This window comes from Eleutherodactylus coqui, chromosome 3 (genome assembly GCF_035609145.1).
Source record: "Eleutherodactylus coqui strain aEleCoq1 chromosome 3, aEleCoq1.hap1, whole genome shotgun sequence".
Lineage (NCBI taxonomy): Eukaryota > Metazoa > Chordata > Amphibia > Anura > Eleutherodactylidae > Eleutherodactylus > Eleutherodactylus coqui.
Genome location: NC_089839.1, coordinates 192,973,616 through 192,993,280, shown reverse-complemented (window position 1 = coordinate 192,993,280; position 19,665 = coordinate 192,973,616). Strand labels below are relative to the sequence as shown.

The following is a 19,665-nucleotide window of genomic DNA, read 5'->3' as shown; positions in this document are numbered from 1 at the left end:
CAACTCGTACAATGCACACCACATCATTGCAAAGAATCCTTAGAAGAACTGCCTTAATAAGAGGTTCTGCAGCAGCTGAGGAATCATCACTCCATTAAACCAAGCCTTTTCCACAGCACAAGCCCTGTTCCCAGCTCCCCTGCCAGTCTAGAGCTGAGCACTCCTCCTGCCCAATCCCCCTCCTCCTCCTCCCCTCTCTTGAGCTTTTCCCCCTTTTTCCTCTTTCTCCAATCTCCTTCTTTTTGTGCCTTTTCCCCCTTGCATGCTCCCTGCTCCCTCTCTGCTTGCTTTGCTTCTGTGTCTTGTTTACCCAGCAGGTGGATGTGACGTCAGGGACTGAACACAGCAAAAAATAACAACATCTAAATCCGCCAGTCCAGCGTGGGCACCACTAGCAAAGTGGAAAGAAGGAGAAGGAGAGAGGAGGAGGAGGGGGGAGCAAGAAAATAGTGCCTGATCCAAGAGCCCTACATCCTAGAAGAAGAAAAGAAGAAGGAGGAGGAGGAGGGGGGAGCAAATAAACAACAACAACAAGAGTGCAAAGAAGGGGTCGGGTGGGGGGCGAGGGACTGCAGCCTGCAAGCACTGGAGGGAGGCGAGCGCCTGGCTGCGCCTTTGGAGAGCTGGAGAGGGGCCCCCGGTGCGCTCCATCCATCAGAGCGCACAGGAGTGAGTGTCCTGCCAGAGCCAAGCAGCAGCCCCAGCAGCGGAGTAATCTATTGTTATTTATTGTGTGGCTGTTGCATGCTGTACTGGGATCGCATGTGCATTTAAAAGGCAAGAAAATAAATTAACACACACACACTGACACTGAATGACAGGGTGCCTGGAGAGCTGCCGCTGCGGGTGAGTGTTTAGGCGGCTTTGGCTGCACTTTCCAAGCTGCTCTTGCCCTATTGTCTTATTGCATTTCCTTACTTTCTTCTTCTGCAAGTTTAATTTCTTTTCCCTTCCCTCTTCCACCCCTCCTTTATATCCTCTTATGCTGTCAAACACCAGTGCCCAGTCTTAAAAAGTCATATTAACTACTTTAAAAGTAACTTTTCTTAACTCTTCTGCCTCAATCTTTGGTCACTCAAGATGTTGTCCCCCCCCTCCCCACTCCTCCCCTTCTTTGATGTGCAAAAGTGTTCTTGAAGGATGTCATACAGTAGCTAGGTTTATGGAAGATGAAGACTAGAAATTATTTTAAATAAATGGGATGGCCAAGTATGCCCTCCTAAGGAGGTGGTAAAATTCATTTGCAAGGTGCAGAATTTGCAGGGACCTTTCACACAGAAAATTCTGCACCAAAATCTGCGTGCATACATGTGGATTATGGAGCAGACATACACAGCAGCAGAGTAAGATGTGTCTATGGGTGCTTCTTGCAGAAATATTCCGCACATGTGAAAGGTCCCTATAGGATCATGTCATAGAAGGAAGTCAAGGGCTGGGATGATTGTAAATTGACTCGCCAGGGTCTGGATTTGAAAGAGCCCCTGATTGGCAACTTCTTAAACTTTTTACAAAGTATGCCAAGTTAACATTGCTGCTGCATAGTTACCTATTCAAGAATGACATTGTTATGTAGTTATCTTCTATAAAGGATGGGATTGATTTGCCGGTTCAGTAAACTGTGGGGAAGTTTTTAAAAACTTGTGCAAAATGGCAAAATCCATTTAGTTGTCCAATTTGAGAGTTGGAGTGAATGGGGCTGCAGTGGGAAATGTTTTAGACACTTATGTCTTCTTCTAGAGTGATACAATCTGCTACAACTATTTGACACTTTCACCTATTGAATGTGGCAATGTAAATATTTCCAGTGCAGGTTGGACATGTTTTTAATTGACAGCAAAACAGAGAAGATTTCTAAATATGTTTTGTCTCTTCTCTGCTAAAAAGTTGCAATATGTTGTCAGATAAATAATAACTAGGTTAACCCTATTGAAGCTTTTGAGTTGTCCCTCATGTATCTTGCAAGACAGTAGGGACTACTTTCCTACTCTTGATTCCTTAGCACTCTTAACGTAGTCGCCTATGCATAGGTGTAAGTGACTCCAGATCCAGAATTTGCATTACCTGTAACAGCTCAGACAGAATGGCGAATCTCCAGATTTATAATCGAGGGCTTCTTACACTTTTGGCTTCTTCTCTATTGTATGGAGGGTCAGTTTATCCTCAGAAAGGCCCATTGAGAGTGACTATGAGGCACAGGCTGAGTGTTAGCCCAAGATGCTTGTCATGTAGGAGCATTTCCTTATGCTTGCTAAAGTTTCAAGACTTCCTGAGCTTCTTATGGGGACGAGTTCACTACAATATTATTTGAGTATCTTGCAAGGAAGTGATTGAGCTTAGTGTAGAGATAACCCAATCCCATGTCTCACCCTCCATATCATCATCCACATGCATGTCTTCCCATTGCTCTAGTATTCACCCTGCCTAATTCTACGTTAACATGTCTGTTTCAAAAGTTTTTAAAATTTTGTAAAAACCAAAAAATTAAGGAACCTTTCACACGGGACAGAAAGCGAAGATGCGGATATTGTCAATTAGTGTGGATTTTGTTGCATTTTTAACTTCGGAATGTGTTCTGTGGAAAGTCTTGCGGAATTTCTAGCGCTTATTTCCGCAGACTTTAATTGCGGAATTACATCTCCTGTATGTTAGAAATCCGCAACAACATTTCCGCGAGCCGTCCTTAATTCCGCAGTAGAAAGGTTTTCCGCTGTGGGATACAATCTTTCGCTTTTCTAGCGGATTTTAACAGGTGCGCAATTCATGCCATAGGGGTAACATTGTGCCGCAGAAATATCTGCGCTGACTAATTCCGTTCTGTGTGAAAGGTCTCTAAATGTTACGAATTTTTCTGTGTCTGATGGGAAATAAAATTCTCCACCTGTCCTAATACATTGCATCCATTCTTTCTTTATTAGTGCTCGCGTAATGTAAGATCTCATCGAAGAGTGGCATGTAAAAAAAAAAAGAAAAACATTAAAAAAATGGAGAGATGCTGAAAATAACCTCTATAGATAAAAATTACCGAGCAAAGTTTATTCCAAATGCCAGTGTGAAAGTTGACAGCCTTCCCTTCCCCTTGTAATTGCTGGTATAATAATTTCCAAGTCTTTTGCTACGAATACCATCTGTAAGATGATTATAAATGATAAACGCTGAGGCTTTGAACCATCTGACATGATGATCTTTTTTTTATTTTTTAACCGAAATCTAATAAGAATGCACAATAGGCTGAAGAAAGATATCCAAAAATTCTAAAACATTGCTATTTTAGGCATTAAAGGAGCCGACGAGGTGCAAATTCATATGAGGATAGTATTGTGTTACCTGATTATAGTCGGCTTTGCTTTCACAATATGTAACAATAGGATGCACCTACAAAGTTTAGGCAGATCCAGGGATTATTCTCATTGCCAGATTTGAAGTCAAGAAGGAATTTTTTTCCCAAAAATGAGTAAAATTGGCTTATAGTTCATGCAGTTTGTTTTTTGTTTGCCTTCCTCTGGATCAACATTGCAGGATAATAGCTGAACTGGATGGACATATGTCTTTTCTTTATGTTACTATGTGTTGTGTAGGATGGGTCACACTCTTCCCTATTGTATTTCGGAGACCTGTAAGCTGCAGCTGGTCCATACTTTACCTTTCCTATGAAGGTGTATAGACTTACACCTGTTACATTTTTCTTTTTATATACTAAAAATAAATAAATAAATAACACTTTCCATGTAATGTAAACTGTTAGTGATATTGTATTTTTCTTTCCAGGCCCCGGTTGTAGGTGATGGAAGGGAAAATAAAATCAAACATTTAGTTTTTGAAATCAAGACTTCAGCCAGGTGTGTATTACAATATACATACAGACCTATGTGCCTATTAGACAAAATATATATTTTTTTTTTTATATTTTTGTGTTTATTTTGTCATTTTGTTTTTTTATTTATTTTTTTCTTCTGACAAAACTAAAAAAAACTCCCTGAAAATGTGTGAGATTCCAAGTAAGCCACAAAAGAGAAGTATTGTATGTTTAATATATTGCTGTGGAAGCATTCTCTTTTCTCTTCTGTAGTCTCCGGATTAGTCATTGTCTGAGTGAGAGAGAGAGGGGAAAAAAAAAATCTCCCTTTTTTTTTTTTGTAAGGGGTGGGGGTGGGGGGGAGAATAAGTAAACAGTCTTCAACAAGTGAACCTTGACAACCTAGATTAAGGAGTGCAGTGGAGATCAAACGAAGCTTCTACTGAGCTGTTGTCAAGTACAGGCTGGCTGCTGGCTCTGGGTTAGCAAGCCTACAAGTTCACTTATGCAGAAATGGACTATTACAAACGCTGGCCTTTGTGGTGGAAGCAAGAGGTGTAGAATTATGAGCACGGTTTCAGGGATATATGAAACGTGGATTTTTTTTTTTGTTGTTCCAATGACATTTTTGCAAATTTCATATTTTTTGGGCAAAAAAATTCTTTCACACTTAATGGTCATTTTGTATCAAGTAGCTGCCTCCTTTTCATAGGCAAAACCGGACTCTCCCTTCTAAAGTATATACTAGCCATAATAATACTATATTTAAACATTTTTTATTAACTCTACTATGTAGTTATTAACTCTTGCTTCCCAAGATTTCTTAAAATCCCCAAAAATACAATTTTTCTATAGGTTTTTAATTTTTTTTTTTACTACTATTAAAAATACATTCCCTTATAAATCCAATTGCTAGCGCTCGAGGCTGAGTAATCTTCAACTTGTAAAATAAAATTGCACACCGTAGAAATACTCGTGTTCTATAGGCTTTAATCAGGCACCTATGGATGGATGAATAGGGGATGATTTCATTTTGCCGTTCCACTTTTTTTTTTTTTCTTTATTAGCCTTATTTTTGGATCCTTGATTGTATTTTCTGGCTTGCTTCTAATAATATACCATTGTGCAAAGCTGTAATGCATGTGGACTGTGTGCCCTATGTCTTTAGTGTAATGGGATACGTTCTTTAAAAAAGTTTCTTCTTAAATGACAAAAATGATCGTGATTTTTTTTTCATTCGCAACCATAAAACGATAGTGCCAATTAATTACCACTCCAGGTGTCTTTTTTTTTTTTTTCCTTTTTCCCTTCCGTCAGATCAGGTATGTCATTATATTTTCGGGGCCGTGAAAGCACCACTCCATATACTTTAAACTTTTATAGTTTTTACTTAAATGTGCTGGAAATATATTAGGGGCTGTCAGGCGGCACCATAGATTTTGTTTATGATATAAGCTACTTTAAGTACTGGCGTTAGAGAAACTCGTTTAACCCCCGTAATGAAGAGCGTTAAGTGTTGAAATGAGGGTACTAAAAAGCCTTTTGTGCCCTTTGCTCTTTTGCAATAATCTTAAATTACTGAGATTTTACTGTACCTTCAAGGGACTAGTTTTCTAGGTCTTGTGAAGTGAGTTCAGAGATTTAGATGAGGCTCAGTACCTATGCCGTATATAATAACCATAAAAGGCACCAACTGTTCTGCCTTAAAAAAAAAAAATTAAATACATTTTTGTTGTATTTTTAGTCTCTCCTGACAAATATTTCAATAATTGTTCGCTGGACTGGAACAGTATACAAGGCGGGACACATTTTTGACATGCGTTAATGTATAATTCAGTGGACAGCGATGAAGTACACTTAGCATAGAATACTGTATAAAGTCAATTGAACTTTTCCATCATTCTCGTAAAGGTATTTCCTTGCAGATTGGCTGGCTTGTCAGACACGGAGTAGAAAGCAGACACCATCACATTTCACTAGATGTTCATCTCAGACGCTTGTTTGTCAAAACGCTTTCTAAAAAAAAACCTCAAGTTGGTAGAGCTCAAAAAATCCAACAGATGTTCGTTCTTTTCTTATTCTCTGTCATGCTGCCCTGAATCTGAAGTGGAATTATGGAGTAAGATATAAATCCTGGATACATAAAAAGGGTTTGCTTTATACACAGTTTTTTCTAGGTGTTTAGAAGGTGCAAAAGTTCTTGGTGGAACTTCAGCAAAGGTGATGGCAAGTACCGAGATGTCTATAACATTGCATGGACGTTTCTTGCCTATTCTTACGATTCCGAACCAAGATTGCATGTTGATTAGTAGTTCCTTGCCCATTTAGAAGATCATTCTTGTATCACCAGCTTGAAATTCAGGCCTAATCTTTAAGGTGGTGAAAGGAGGGAAATGGTTGTTCTTAAAGGGGTTGTCTACTTGTAAACTATTGATGGCCTATCCTTAGGATGTGCCATCAATATTAGATTGGCTAGGGACCTCTGCCGATCAGCTGTTTGACAAAGCAGTGAGCTTGTGCACTGAGCTGATTTACGCAGGAAGTAGACAGCTCCATTCCCACTGCAGTGGCCAGACTTGGTATTACAGGCAAAGTTCCCTTTTGCTTTAGTGGTAACTTTGCCTGTAATACCAAGTCTGGCCACAGAGAATGGAGCGGTCTGTTTCCTGTAGAAATGCACTTGGTCCATAATAGCATCAGCTTGGAGAACAGCTGAGTGATGGGAGTTCTGAAAGGCAGACCCTAGCTGATCTACCACTGATGACCTATTCTGAGTATAGGCCATCAGTAATTTTCAGTTGGAAAAGCCCTATATAATAGGCTGAATACATTTATGCAGATATACCTGGTGGAAAGTAAATGTAGGCCAAAAGAAATCCAACGACTTGTGGTGGGTGGCAGGTTATTCTTCTGGAGATGTGAATGTTTATGGAAATGGTCATTAAAGATGAGGCAGGTCAGTGGTTACCTGGCGCATTGCATGGACACCAGTAAACACACATAGTGACAAAGTTCGATCCATGCTATTGGATGGTAGTGGTCTTCAACAAAGTGTTCTTTGTCTTATTTTCCTTGCTCAAGCTAGTTTTCATTTGTTGAAAGATGCTCTACATGCCACCTAATGTCGATTTAGAATGATTGACTCTCTGAAGATTCTTCTATAGACATGATCTGCTCAGTGGTAGTAAACAAGGAGGCTTGCCTTCCAAAATGGTGAAGGGGCGAATGGATAAGAAGGTCCTCCTGAAACAGTGGTCTCCAACTCTTGGTCCTACCCAGAATGCTGAAGGCTATAGTATTGTAATAGCTAGAGAGCCACACTTGGAGACCACTGCCCTAGAGGGTGATTTGTTTTTAAATACAGCCATAGGTGAACTTTTTTCCTGAAAGTGCTGAGGTTGTTTAAGTTATCGGAAATGTGTTTTTTAACTAGCTGTCATTCAAACTGTAAAGGAGGATTGGCCTTCTACTGCCAGGTGACACATTTAATAAAGTAGGGGGAACTCTTTGAAATAATAGTTACCTTTCTCTGCAAGATATGATCTGTTCAGTGGTGGAAAATAAGGAAGATTGCATTCTAAAATGCTTCTTGTGTACAGGGTGAATGGATGAGAAGAGATTCTCCAAACTTATGGTCTCCAACTCATGGTTTGCCGGCACGCCGAAGGTTATAGTATCTTAACAGCTAGACAGCCACATTTGGAGATCGCAGTTCTAGATGGTGGCTTGTTTTTGAAAACTGCCGTAAGTTAATGTTGAGTTTAAGTTGTAGGAGATGGTTTTTCAGCTAGCCATCACCCATACTGTAATTGAAGGGAGTGAGGGGGGCGACTGGCTTGCTACTGCTAATTGACATATTTAATAAAGTAGGGGGAATGCCGTAAGAGAGTAATTGCCTTTCTCTATGTTGCAACTGAATTATCATCTCTCCCTTTTTATAAGAACCCTCTGGGATAAGCTAGTCTTATGATATTCATCTTCTTGATCGATGTTTGACATAGCATCTATTGCTTCAACTCTTTAAGGCATGTATGGATATACGTAGTTCTAGGAATACATGCACTTTGAGGAACCCTTACTTTAATTTCTTTACAATCCATAATCTTTTGATATCTTCATTATCTACATTAGATTACAAGATCCAATCTGCTACATACAAGATCTCATTACAGCACTCACATTCATCATGTTCTATATGTTGTCACCACGCCGCGGTATATTTTATTTAACCTGTCATCAAGCTAAAAATTGCCAAGATTCCAACTTTGACGTAACCTTGTTAGCACTGACATACATGTCCTGATAAAATCAGAATGTAGAACAGGGTGCAACTACTAATATACAACAAATCCTTGTTTTTAAGGCTCAGGGGAGCTATGTAAGAACACATCCTAGACCTCTCCTTCGGGAAGTGTTCTCCTACACCGAAGAGGACATTTTTTTGGAGGAGCTTCTTCATACAGGGAAACTTTCAGGATGAAACATCCAGGACTTTTCTTTGGGGAACACCAAAATATTGGGGAAACCTCCACATTTATGGACAGTTTTGAATAAACTGTATGCCTTCTTGGGCCTCAATAGTGATGAGTTAACTTTTGAAAAGTTTGGTTTGGCTGGTTCACTGAACTTTTGCAAAAAGTTTAGTTCAGTCCGATTTAGTTCGAACTGAACCCGAAGTTCACCAACACCCTGTAAACTGATTTATGGCTCTTAGAAAGTGTTATACATACAAGGCTTTAATGGCCCAATATTCAGGACTAGTGCTGAGTGAACACAACGAGTAGAGCCCTGTGTTGGGTCGAACTTTACTATGAGCTCGGTTTGAGTTCATGCCAAAAGTTCTTTTAGCAAAATTAGACCTAAAGCCGGACTCTACTGGTTCGGTTTACTCAACACTAGGACTCAGGATAGTTACACGACTTTTGGGCACTATGGGATTGCATATTAGAAAGTTTCAAACCATGTTGATTCCATTTTCAATACAGTGTAGTTTCCCTTTAAATATCTTGGACTGATCTTGGGTTTGGGCTCATGCACAGTGTGACTTGTTAAATAATAATTAAATAAATATTTACAATTGTGAATGGATCAATGGAAATCAATGCACTTTCACTGACTCCATTCACCGTGTATTACATGCATATAATATGCAGTGAAAATGCTTTGTGGGAATGAGCCCTAACAGTTAGGTACATAACTGAATAGCGATTGCAGCTGTGGGTAGTCCATTAGATATTCTGTAGCAGGATCAAAAGGAGAAAAGTATTTGCAAAATTACTCAACATTGCATATGCAAATATGACGTGGTGCAATGCCTCTGTAGCGCCACCTATTGGATGGTAGCATTCATACAAGTCAATGGCAAGCCTGATAACAATGACTTGGAATATAAGCCATGTATAGTCAGACTGGGGTTTTGTGCCCCTCATTAATGTACTGTAGGTTGTTGGTTGGACTCTGATGAAGGGTAAAAACCTTGAAAAAGTCTGACTGTACATGGCTATCTCTTCCTTATAAAGAACACTCTGGTTTTGTCTTATATTCCTAGTCCTTATTATTAGGCTTGTTGAAAGGTTGCCTTGCAATAGGTGGCTCTGCAGAGGCATTTTACCATATCCAATTTGCATATTCAAATTTCTCAGAGGAGCATGCATGGCCTTATAAGTCTTCTCACACCTTCCAGGTGCTCTCCCTAAGGAGAAGTTGGGAGATGAGTAGATGAGAGGACTTCAATGTGAGTCTGGAGGGGTAATGTTTCTCCAAGATGGCGTAGAGTCTTATAGGACATGCAGTGCCCCCCTGGGGGAAAAAAACTGGATGCAAATGGGAGATGTAAAAAAATGTCTACATGGCCATCTTCCAATAGGTGGTGCTGTGGAGGAATGTTTCCATCTCTTACTTGCATAACTCTTTTCCCAGGGAACATTGCATGGCACTCTTTGCAAGGAGAAACAAAGCCTCCCCGCTACTGAGACAATTGTAGTATGTTCTGCCTCATGCCATACTACTGAGTTACTCTACTACTCTTGGAGCACACTGTGCCACCAGGACGCATCAGATGTCAGTATACAAAGTGCCTATAGATTGGCCAAGCAAAACTACAAGGGTTCAGTGTGCTGCCTTAGAGGCTGCAATACCAGATAGTACCACTAAAAAGAGTGGCGCTGTTACTGGGGGAAAAAAGTAGATTTTTCCTCTTCTAATCTCATGAATCTCCTAAGGTCTATTCACACAAGTGAGTTTGCAGTGGATCTAGTCTCCCAGATCCATTAAAGTAAAGGCTGTCATTCACTATAAAAGTCACCATTAAAGTCAACGGGTGCGTGAAAGAAAAAGGAGGGGGAAATTTATTAAGACCGGCATTTCAAACACTGGTCTTAAAATTTCAGTCGGCTTACTATGCCCTTTGTTCCTAAAATGGTACACGGTTCTTCATGTAATAGACGCATCTTGGCAGCTCCGTGCCACTACGCAGAAATTTACCCCAGATCCGATCTGGCATTCATTTCTGGGATAATTGTATTGGTTTCTGGTGTAAGTTATATATAAATGTGTTGGCCATGACCCCCCAAAAACTATGCCCCCTTTTTAAACAGTGGCGCAGGCAGCAAAGAGTTACACATTTTTGCTTAAATCCCCACATGTGTAAAAACTTGCAACTTTTTTACAGCAGAAACTGACATATTAAGTGTTCTGGATGTCCCAGAATGCACTCGCATGACTTGCGTGTGCCCTCCATTTTTTTTACGCACCCATTGACTTCATCTGTATTTTAATAGAAGTCAGTTGGGCCTCCTCCTTCACACATGTGAAAAAACGGATTATACATAGATGACATTCGCACGTTAAACACGCAAAAGCGCAACAAAGACTGTTGCAAAAGACATACACCTGCCTGTGTGAATTAAGCCTTATTTAAATATGTTATATATTATATGCGGAGTAGGTGGAGATGGCCGAGGGGTCACATGCTAAATGTGATTGGTCTTGACAATTTGTGTGACTTGCAGGAATTGGATCGGCAGCCGTTCACGTCTCGTCTGTGCTGACTGGAATAAAGCGCGTGCAGCCGGTTTCTATGTTCGCTGCGCTGCAGATTTTAGTACATAAATCTCCTGTGATATCTGCATTGATTAGAGTGAGTTTAGAGACCCCATGCAGCTACGGGTCAGGTGTCCAATGGCTCATAACCTTGCCGGGAAATAGCATTGTACTGTTATTGGCATAATTCATGGATGGCGCAGACTGTGGGACTTCATAACGCCGCCTATAATACATTCAGCCCTGTTACGGTATATAATGATCGCTGTATTTCAGACGGTTTTAAAGGGGTTCCCTGGGAATATAAGAATGAACTCCATTGACAGGTTGGTGTCGCTACTTTTAATCTAGAAATCTGTAAGGAAATACATCGCAGTGTCTTGTATCTCGTGCCGTATGACACAATTACTATACTTATTTGTTCCAGTGAAGAATACAGGGGGACATTTGTAAATACTTTTTTGCCTGTTTCGGGCATTGAAAAAAATAGTTAAATTTTGTACAAGCCTTGCTTATGTTAAAATTGTGCATCTTTTTCTCCTTTGTGCCAAAAAGAGGCGTGGCTTGTTGGGGGGAATGGGTGGGAGGCATGGGCGTCGTAAACCGACACATTTATGTATAATTTATGCCAGAAGAGGTGCACACATCGTCATCTATTGGGAGCAGCTTGGCTCCTCTGTGCGCCTACATAGAATGGTCCGCCAGATCCAATCTGGCGTACGTTTCTGGTATAATTTACGCCATAAATATGTCGGGCCCCGTTATCAGGACAGTGACATGGAGGAGCAAAAATCACAAACTTTTAGTGCAAGAAACTGGCATAAAAGTCCTTACAAATGTTTCCTACAGTGCCTACAGGTCTAAAATAGAGGCTTGGGGCTGAGCTGCAATACCAAATAATACCACAGTGAAGGGTGGCGCTGTTCCTGGAAAAAAAGTGGATTTTTTTCTTTCTAACCTCATAAACTACTTCTCAAAACACCTTATGATATCTATATGACCCTTTTCCCCGTGATCAAAGTTTGTGGACCCCAAGATATCATCATAATCAATGCATACTTACAGGTCTTAAAGGCCTTTTCCAAGACTACACTATTGATGATTTATCCTTAAGATGGGGATCCTCTCTGATTAGTTGATTGAAAAGGCAGTGGTGCCCTCATGAACATCTTTCAGACATGTGACATCATGTTCATCAGTCACATGGCCTGAGAGCAGTTTGGCCCCAAACAAGTGAATGGGATTAAGCTGCAATACGAGGCACAATGTATGGCACCGTGTCTGGAATGGACTGAAGTGACAGTGGCCATCACCGAAGCACTGCTGTCACTTCAGTCAGCTGACTGGCAGGGATCCTAAGCAGCAAACCATACTACATTGGATAGCTTCGGAAGCCTGACCCTCAACTATCAGCTGGGTTCAATTTTAAACATGGCGGTCTTCATGAGTGAACCCCTTTAAAGGGGTCGTACCACAATCAACTTTTAGCACCTATCCATAGAGTAGGTGAAAAAAGTCTGATTGGTGGGGATCTAACCGCTGGGACTTCCATCAGTCTCGAGAATAGGGATCCTGTGTCGAACCCTTCTTGTCACTGCAGGTTCTTTGTAATCTCCCCGCTGTGAGGAGATTGAATGGAGTGGTGGTCACGTATGCGCGTCGCTACTTCATTCATTTCAATGGGGCTAACGGAAATTGCCAAGTACAAGTGCTCAGCTGTCTCCCGCGGTCCCACTGAAGATGAACGGAGCAGCACTGCACATGCTTGACCGCCACTTGATTCAATCTGCACATCATTGCGGGGGTGTAGTGAATGTGCCTTAAGGAGGAGAGGGGAACGTGTTCATAAGATTGATGGGGGTCTCAATGGTAAGACCCCCACCAATCAGACTTTTATCCTGTTGATGGTTAATAAAAGTCAATTGTTGTACAACCCCTTTAATACATCAGTGTCCCTAGTAAACAGTCCATCTCAGCGTTGTATCGGCACCAGAGAAGAGAAGGATAAAAGCAGCGATGCAGGCGTTGCACCATGCCATTCCCCGTGCCCTTAGTAATTAAAGTGGAGGACTTGCTAGGACCCCCAAATCACCAGAAAAGATGGGTGCCTGTGGCACTTTTCTCGGTGCCGTTCTTCCACTTTAACCTTTACAGAGTTTAAAACTCTATTGATCGGCAGGGGTCTACCTCTTGGGATCCCTGTCGATCAGCTGATCTTCAGGCTCCTCAAGGTCAGATGTCATCATCGGTGGTCAGTGCTAAAAGTGTAATAGACTGCTTCACTCGCATTAGATTCAATGGGAGCGATGCCTTCCATATCGGCCTCCGTTTTCATGCCCGGCCGATTTACGCTACCATCTGAGCCGTCCTCCCGCTTACCGGCTCTCTGCCTCTCTCCTTCCCTCCAGCTGTTTGCTATGGGAGGGGGCAGGACAGGGTTGAAGCTAAGCTCGGCCCCGTCCTGCCCCCTCCCATTGCTGGCTGCGGACAAGGGGAGGGAGCTTAGCCTCGCCCCCATCCCCTCCCATTGCAAACAGCCAGAGGGAAGGAGAGAGACAGAGAGACGGGAAGGGGGAGGATAGCACAGATGTTAGCATATATCGGCCGACCGTGACAACAGCGGCCAGTGGCCAATATACGCTCCTGTGAATAAGCCCTTAGGGTGGTTTCAAATGGGCGATTAAAACCACGCGATAGTGGTGCAATGCGAGAGTGAGTAAAAATGCAGAATTATATATATATGATTTTTAATGGTTTCCTTCACATTTGCGGTTTTCACGCATCTGATGTGGCATGAAAAAAAAATCGTGGCATGCCCTTCCTTTTTGCGTTTTTTTTTTTTTTTACCTCCCATGTTTCCCTACAGAGCCTCCTTTTTATCGCATGCGTTTTTAATATTAGAAAGTTCTATTGACTTTCGTGCTAAAAAATGCGGCAAAATCGTGCGAATGGCAGCCATGTTTTTGTGGGAAACAGCTGACGCTCAAAAATCGTGGGAAAAAAGTTGAGATTTTGCTGTGATTTTCGAGTGGCTATATCACGATCGCCTGTGTGAAACTAGCCTTACACCGATGGTGCGGATGTGACTTTGTGTCTTTTGCGGTATTGCTGCGGATGTCGCCACAGAATTTTCCGCTGTGGAAAATCTATGTGTAAACATACCCTTAAAACCTTTTTTTCCCAACAATAGCACCACACCTATCTACAGGTTGTGTGCGGTATTGCAGCTCATCCCTAGTGACTCTGGTGCAGTGAGCGGCCATACCCCCATGGTCAGATGTGGAGCTGTTTTTGGAAGAAAGCCGCCATGTTTTACAAATCCTGTACAACCCCTTGAAGTTCTAATAATAGGATATGGGCGTCTGGCCGCTCGTCCGCAGTATTCATTTCTTTGTCGCGTTGTGTCATCGGAGGCGCTGCAGCCGTGTTCGCTGAGCTCGTAATTAAAATGCTGTATTATGCAACATCTGCGGAGAGAGTCGGGTAATCGTGTTATGGCAGGTGCTAGGAGGGAGGAAGGAAGCGTATCCAGGGGACGGCTGAAACATTGTCTGCTTACTACTAGAGAGGGGAGGACTGGACGGAATCCGGAAGACAGTCTACTGTTTAACCCCCGTCATCCCAACCATCAGACTGAAGAAGGTCACATGGGGGAAAGGCAGAAAAGTTATACTATGTAGTTTTGTTTTTTCTTTGTGAGTTGAACACGAATTAGTTACTTATTCTTGTTTCTAATCGCATTTTTGGTTTTTCGTTGTTTACTGTGCCTACTTAAAGGGGTTGTCAAGGTTTATGTAAATAAAGTTTTAAGGGGTATTCCGGTGTTTTATAACTGATAACCTATCGTCTGAATAGGTAGTGGATGGACAGGGTTCCGCCACCCTGGATCCATGATTTCCCAGCCTGCTTCAGTGTAGCGGGACTGGACATCGTCATCAGCAACCAATGGGAGCGCCACGCTTCTATTACACTTCCTGTTATGGACAAGATCGGACGTCCGAATAGGACATCAGTATTTTACTCCTTGAAAATCCCTTCAATTAAAGGGGTTGTCTGGGACTTTGAAAGCTCATTTACACAGGCGTATGTAATTTTCGATCTGTGAAAAATTGACCAATTTCACAGTGTGTGGACGTGGCCTAGTTCTTGTGGCATTTGTACATTTTTTTTTTTTAATCTGTGTATCATCCGTTTTTCACGCGCTCAAACACAAAACGCAAGAAGGCCCAATTGATGTCACTTTTTTGTTTTCAGTGTCTCCTGGCAACCTGCGTAACAGTACAAGCCATGTGGAGGGGATTTAAAAAATGACCACCAGATAGTGTGAAAAACTGCCGCAACAATTCAACAACGTTTTTTTTTTTAACTACTAGATTGTAGATCTGCAGCAGCTTACAGTAGCCGCCGTGTGGATGAGATCTGTATCTCAGAATGTGGAACTGTTGTGACTGTGGAATTTCTTTCTACATGAAAATTCACTTATGGAGCGAAGTTGTAAATTTGCTGCAGACCAATTTCTGTTTCAGTGTAGCAGGGGTAAATCCATGTTACACATCCAGATTTTGTTACGGCTTCAAGGTGGCTTTTCCTTTCCCTTGTGGAGCTACTGTAGGCCTTGTTCAGACAATGTAAATGTGTTGCACATTCTGTACTGAAATCCAGGTGAAATCCGCATGCTTACTGCGTCTTATTGATTGCATTGGCAATTGGCGCCATATGGACTTTCTGGGCATGGATTAAAAAATAAGCAACATCATTTATTAACATGGATTCCACATGGCCATGTGGGGTATCCATATGTAGATTCACCCAGTGGAATGGGTCTAATCCGCATGCTGTAGAACTATAAGCGCGGACACCCACTGGTGTTTTTTTTCTCCAATGTGCTGTGAGAGCAAGTGAAAACTCACCTCGCAGTGCGTTGGGAAAAAAACGGGATCACACTGGGATATCGCCAGTCTTTTCAATCGGGCCACGGCAGCAGCACTAGCCCCATTGAAAAGATATGGAGAATACCGGGGACTTCTGCCACAGCTGTGGGACCGTGGGGATGAAGTAATCCTCTGCCACAGTTGTGACAGCTGTGGCAGAAGTGCAGCATGCTATCCCATTGCTTTCAATGGGATTGGCGCTGCTGCCAGTCCCATTGAAAGCAGTGGTTTTTCGCAACCCCTGCAGTATGATTTTCAGGGAAGGGCTTGAAATATAAGCCCATCCCTGAAAAGCATCAATAAGTGGTAAAAGATTTTTTTTTTAAATAACTCACCGCTCAGACGCGTCCTCCGGCTGGGTCCCCGACACTGCTGTCCAGCACTTTCAGCAGGCGAGGATTTAAAAATCCCCGCCTTCTGAAAGGGCTGTGCTGATTTGGCTGAGCGCTCAGCCAATAGCAGCTAGTGCTTAGCTATTCATTCATGAATAGCACTATCTTAGCCATAGTTTTTAGAGGCGAAATTCACGCGGACAATTCCAGCATTTAATTCCACCATATGAACATACCCTGAAGCTCGGATGTGGTGGATTCTACTGCAAATATAGACTGTGGATTTTTGCACAGGGAAAACCCGCTATGCGAATGTACAATTAGGCCACACAATTAGAAATCCGTTTCGGAATACGTTGGTGCGGATCTTAATGAACATCTGAAATCCATGTGGTTATCGATTATTTATAATGTAGATTTCCATTTGATGATACCACTGATCGGCATGCAGAATATCTCCAATAAATGGGGCTTTTCAGGCGCGGATTAATTGCAGAGTTTGCCTCAAAAATGAGCACATCAACTATGTTTGTTTTCGGCAATGTGGATTTCCAGTCGATGCTGTACTTCCCCATTGACCTCAAGTGGATAGTAAAAAAACAGCAGAATCTGCGTTGAAATATACGTAAAAAGAAGCTTCATGTGAACCGCGCCTTAGAGCCTCACTTGCATATTTATGAATTATTATTTTTTGTTTGTTTTGTACGTTTTGGACGAACTGTCTTTTTAATTCCGAGACCACAATCGCTGCCCTCCGGCCATTCCATTTTATTTTCCTTGCATGTGTTTTTCTTCTTCTTACGCCGCGGCTCATTATTCCGTCGCTATGATTTATCCCTGGGCCCTTCTCACTATTCCCTCTCTCTCCTCCTATATATATTTTTTCTAACCGGAGCTGTTTATTCATTAATTAGTAATTCCAGCATATTAGCACATCACTGAAGTTAAGTAGTCACATTTCCCTAGGCGGCTGAGAAAACTCGCTACAACTTTATGCGACTGGACAAGTTCTGCCATTTACTTGGGCTGGAGGAAGCTCAGCATGCCACAGTATATTAGCGCAGATTAAAGGACGGGCTCGTTGTTAGCGGAATGTGTGAAAGAAAATCAGCTGTGTTTAATCCAGACGCGCTGTAATCAAAACGCAGAAGTAAACATTATTTTCATCTTCTGCGAGGGAAGAAATTGTACTGACAACAATGAAAATATGAAGAGATCAGACCTTAAGGGCCCCCCCACCCCCTACCCCCACAAGCCGGCAGTGAATTGTCAGCTTGTAGTATATTAGGAGGAACTTCAAGTTTGCTTTGATATCTTATCGAATAGTTGTACATGGAAATTCTATTAGTTTGGCATTCAAAAATTGAGTATGGAGTATGGAGTCGTGAACATGAGCAAGGACATACCGTATATGACCAGTTAAAGGGGTATTCTGGTAATATAAGGTTTTGTCCTATCCACATCGAACAGGATAGGGGATAACTACCTGATCATGGGGGGTCCAACCACTGGGACCCCCTCCGATCACCAGAACTGGAGCCCTGTGTGATTGGCAAAGAACAGAGTGGCAGTGTGAGTGTTTGACCAGTGCTCCATTCATTTCATTGGGAGTGCCGGAAGCAGTTGAGTTCAAGCACTCCTGTAGATAGGGGGTAACTTTATATTACTGGAATACCCCTTTAAGAGACTGTTAGCATATTCATTCAAATTTAAGTTTTTGACTTCTGGGCTGTCTTTTAACCTGACATTTCGTGGGTTGTCTCATCAGAGAGCCACTAAGTAATCAGCTAATCGCTGGGGTCCCTTTTTTGGTGCCCTAGGTCAATAGCAGTTGAGTTTGCTATGGGAAACTCCGGCCAGGTAGACATTTTGCCTACAACAATCATGGTGGTTGCTCTGGCTCAGAGAATGGGTCCTGCACATGGGACCCCCCTCTAAGATGTTAATTTGCTTTTAATTGGGCATACAGTTGCAAGAAAATGTAAGTGAACCCTTTGGAATGACCTGGATTTCTGCATAGATTGCTAAATCCAGTAAAAAGTGGTTGAAGAAGATGATTTGTCTTTTGAAATGGCCAAGTCCGAGTCCCGACATCAACCCTTATCGAGATATTGTGGCATGACCTGAAATGGGCTATGCATGCAAGGCATCCCAGAAATACTGATGCACTCATTGTTCTGAAAAGCTTATTTGCAGCTTCAGGAAATGTTTGGTGGGGATTAATGTTGCTAAAGGAGGATCTACAGGTTATTAAAGTCAAGGGTTTATTTTCTCTCCCTGCACTGTTAATCAATAGATGTTAATCAATGCACTCAATAACAGAAATGAACAGTACAACTGTTTGTATGTTATTAGATTGTGATTTTCTATAATGGTGACTTAGATAACAATCAGACCACATCTCCTCTATTTATGCCACAATGGTATAAAAGAAGCAGAGGTAGTATAGTAACATGGCACCTACTCAGCTGGGACTCATAGGCCTATGTCAACCTTGGCTTTGGGGTTCAAGCGCTTCAACACACCCCTCTGTAAAAGTGACCTTCCAGATTTGGAACACAATCTGTCCCGGAGCAGGAGGGGGTGTATTAACTACAGTTGTTCTTCTTTGCCACTCCACCAATCTGCCAGTTTTGGGTCGTTTTTTCTGCCATCCAAGATGGCTGCGACAATTTTCTAACTACCTAATGCACACTGTGGACTTCTCTCTGATTGGCCACTGCTGATCAATGAGCTATTCTGGCGAATCAGAGAGCAGGCATAGTGCACTGGTAGTATAAGATTACCAATGCACTGTGTGGACTGGGTAGTCTGAAGAATGTATTGACCATCAGAGGGAGAGCAGAGAAGAACACAATTGCAGTTTGTAACCCCCTTCCCCTTCCTTCTTTGGCTCCAGAACAGAATTTTGTTCTGAAACCAGATGGTCACTTTATTAACCTCTTAACTAGAGATGAGCGAACCTACTCGGCCACGCCCCTTTTTCGCCTGAGCGCCGCGATTTTCGAGTACTTCTGTACTCGGGCGAAAAGATTCGGGGGCGCCGTGGGGGAGTGGGGGGGAGAGGGAGTGAGAGAGGGCTCCCCCCTGTTCCCCCCCGCTCCGCCACGCCGCCCCCCGGCGCCCCCCGAATCTTTTCATCCGAGTACAGAAGTACTCGAAAATCGCGGTGCTCGATCGAGTAATTACTCGAAACGAGTATATTCGCTCATCTCTACCTTAACCCTTGGTCATATTATGGACCTTGCTATGGCTGCGCACATTACTGCTGTGGTAATACAGCACATGTAAACTGATGTGGACCCATAACATGTTTTTTTGTGCCTTCCTAATTTTTTAGGGAGGTGAATGTAGCTTTCAAAAACTGCTCCAAAAATTATGGAATGTTCCATTACTTGGCATATTACAGGGATTTTCTCTTCTAGAAGCATTTTCTGTAAGCGAGAATATGGTACCGCACATGAGCAATATATGGAGGCACACTGAGTGTCTTTATTTTCCTGGTATGGACTAATGCTTAAAGGGGTTGTCTCGCGAAAGCAAGTGGGGTTAAGTACTTCTGTATGGC

The 19,665-nt window shown here is 42.2% G+C and overlaps 1 protein-coding gene across 4 annotated transcripts in view; it reads left to right on the top strand.

Moving 5' to 3' along the window:
• The first annotated feature begins 579 nt into the window (after positions 1-579).
• The window catches only part of FOXP1 (forkhead box P1), a 700,722-nt gene continuing 681,636 nt past the window's right edge, over positions 580-19,665 (top strand). For 2 of the 4 annotated variants that reach the window (XM_066596696.1, XM_066596697.1), the window contains exons 1-2: positions 581-846; positions 3,766-3,836. The gene's annotated coding sequence lies outside the window, so the exon portion shown is untranslated. Of the gene's footprint in view, positions 847-3,765; positions 3,837-19,665 lie in introns of all 4 variants that reach the window. The other 2 variants (XM_066596693.1, XM_066596698.1) reach the window with 2 other exon arrangements.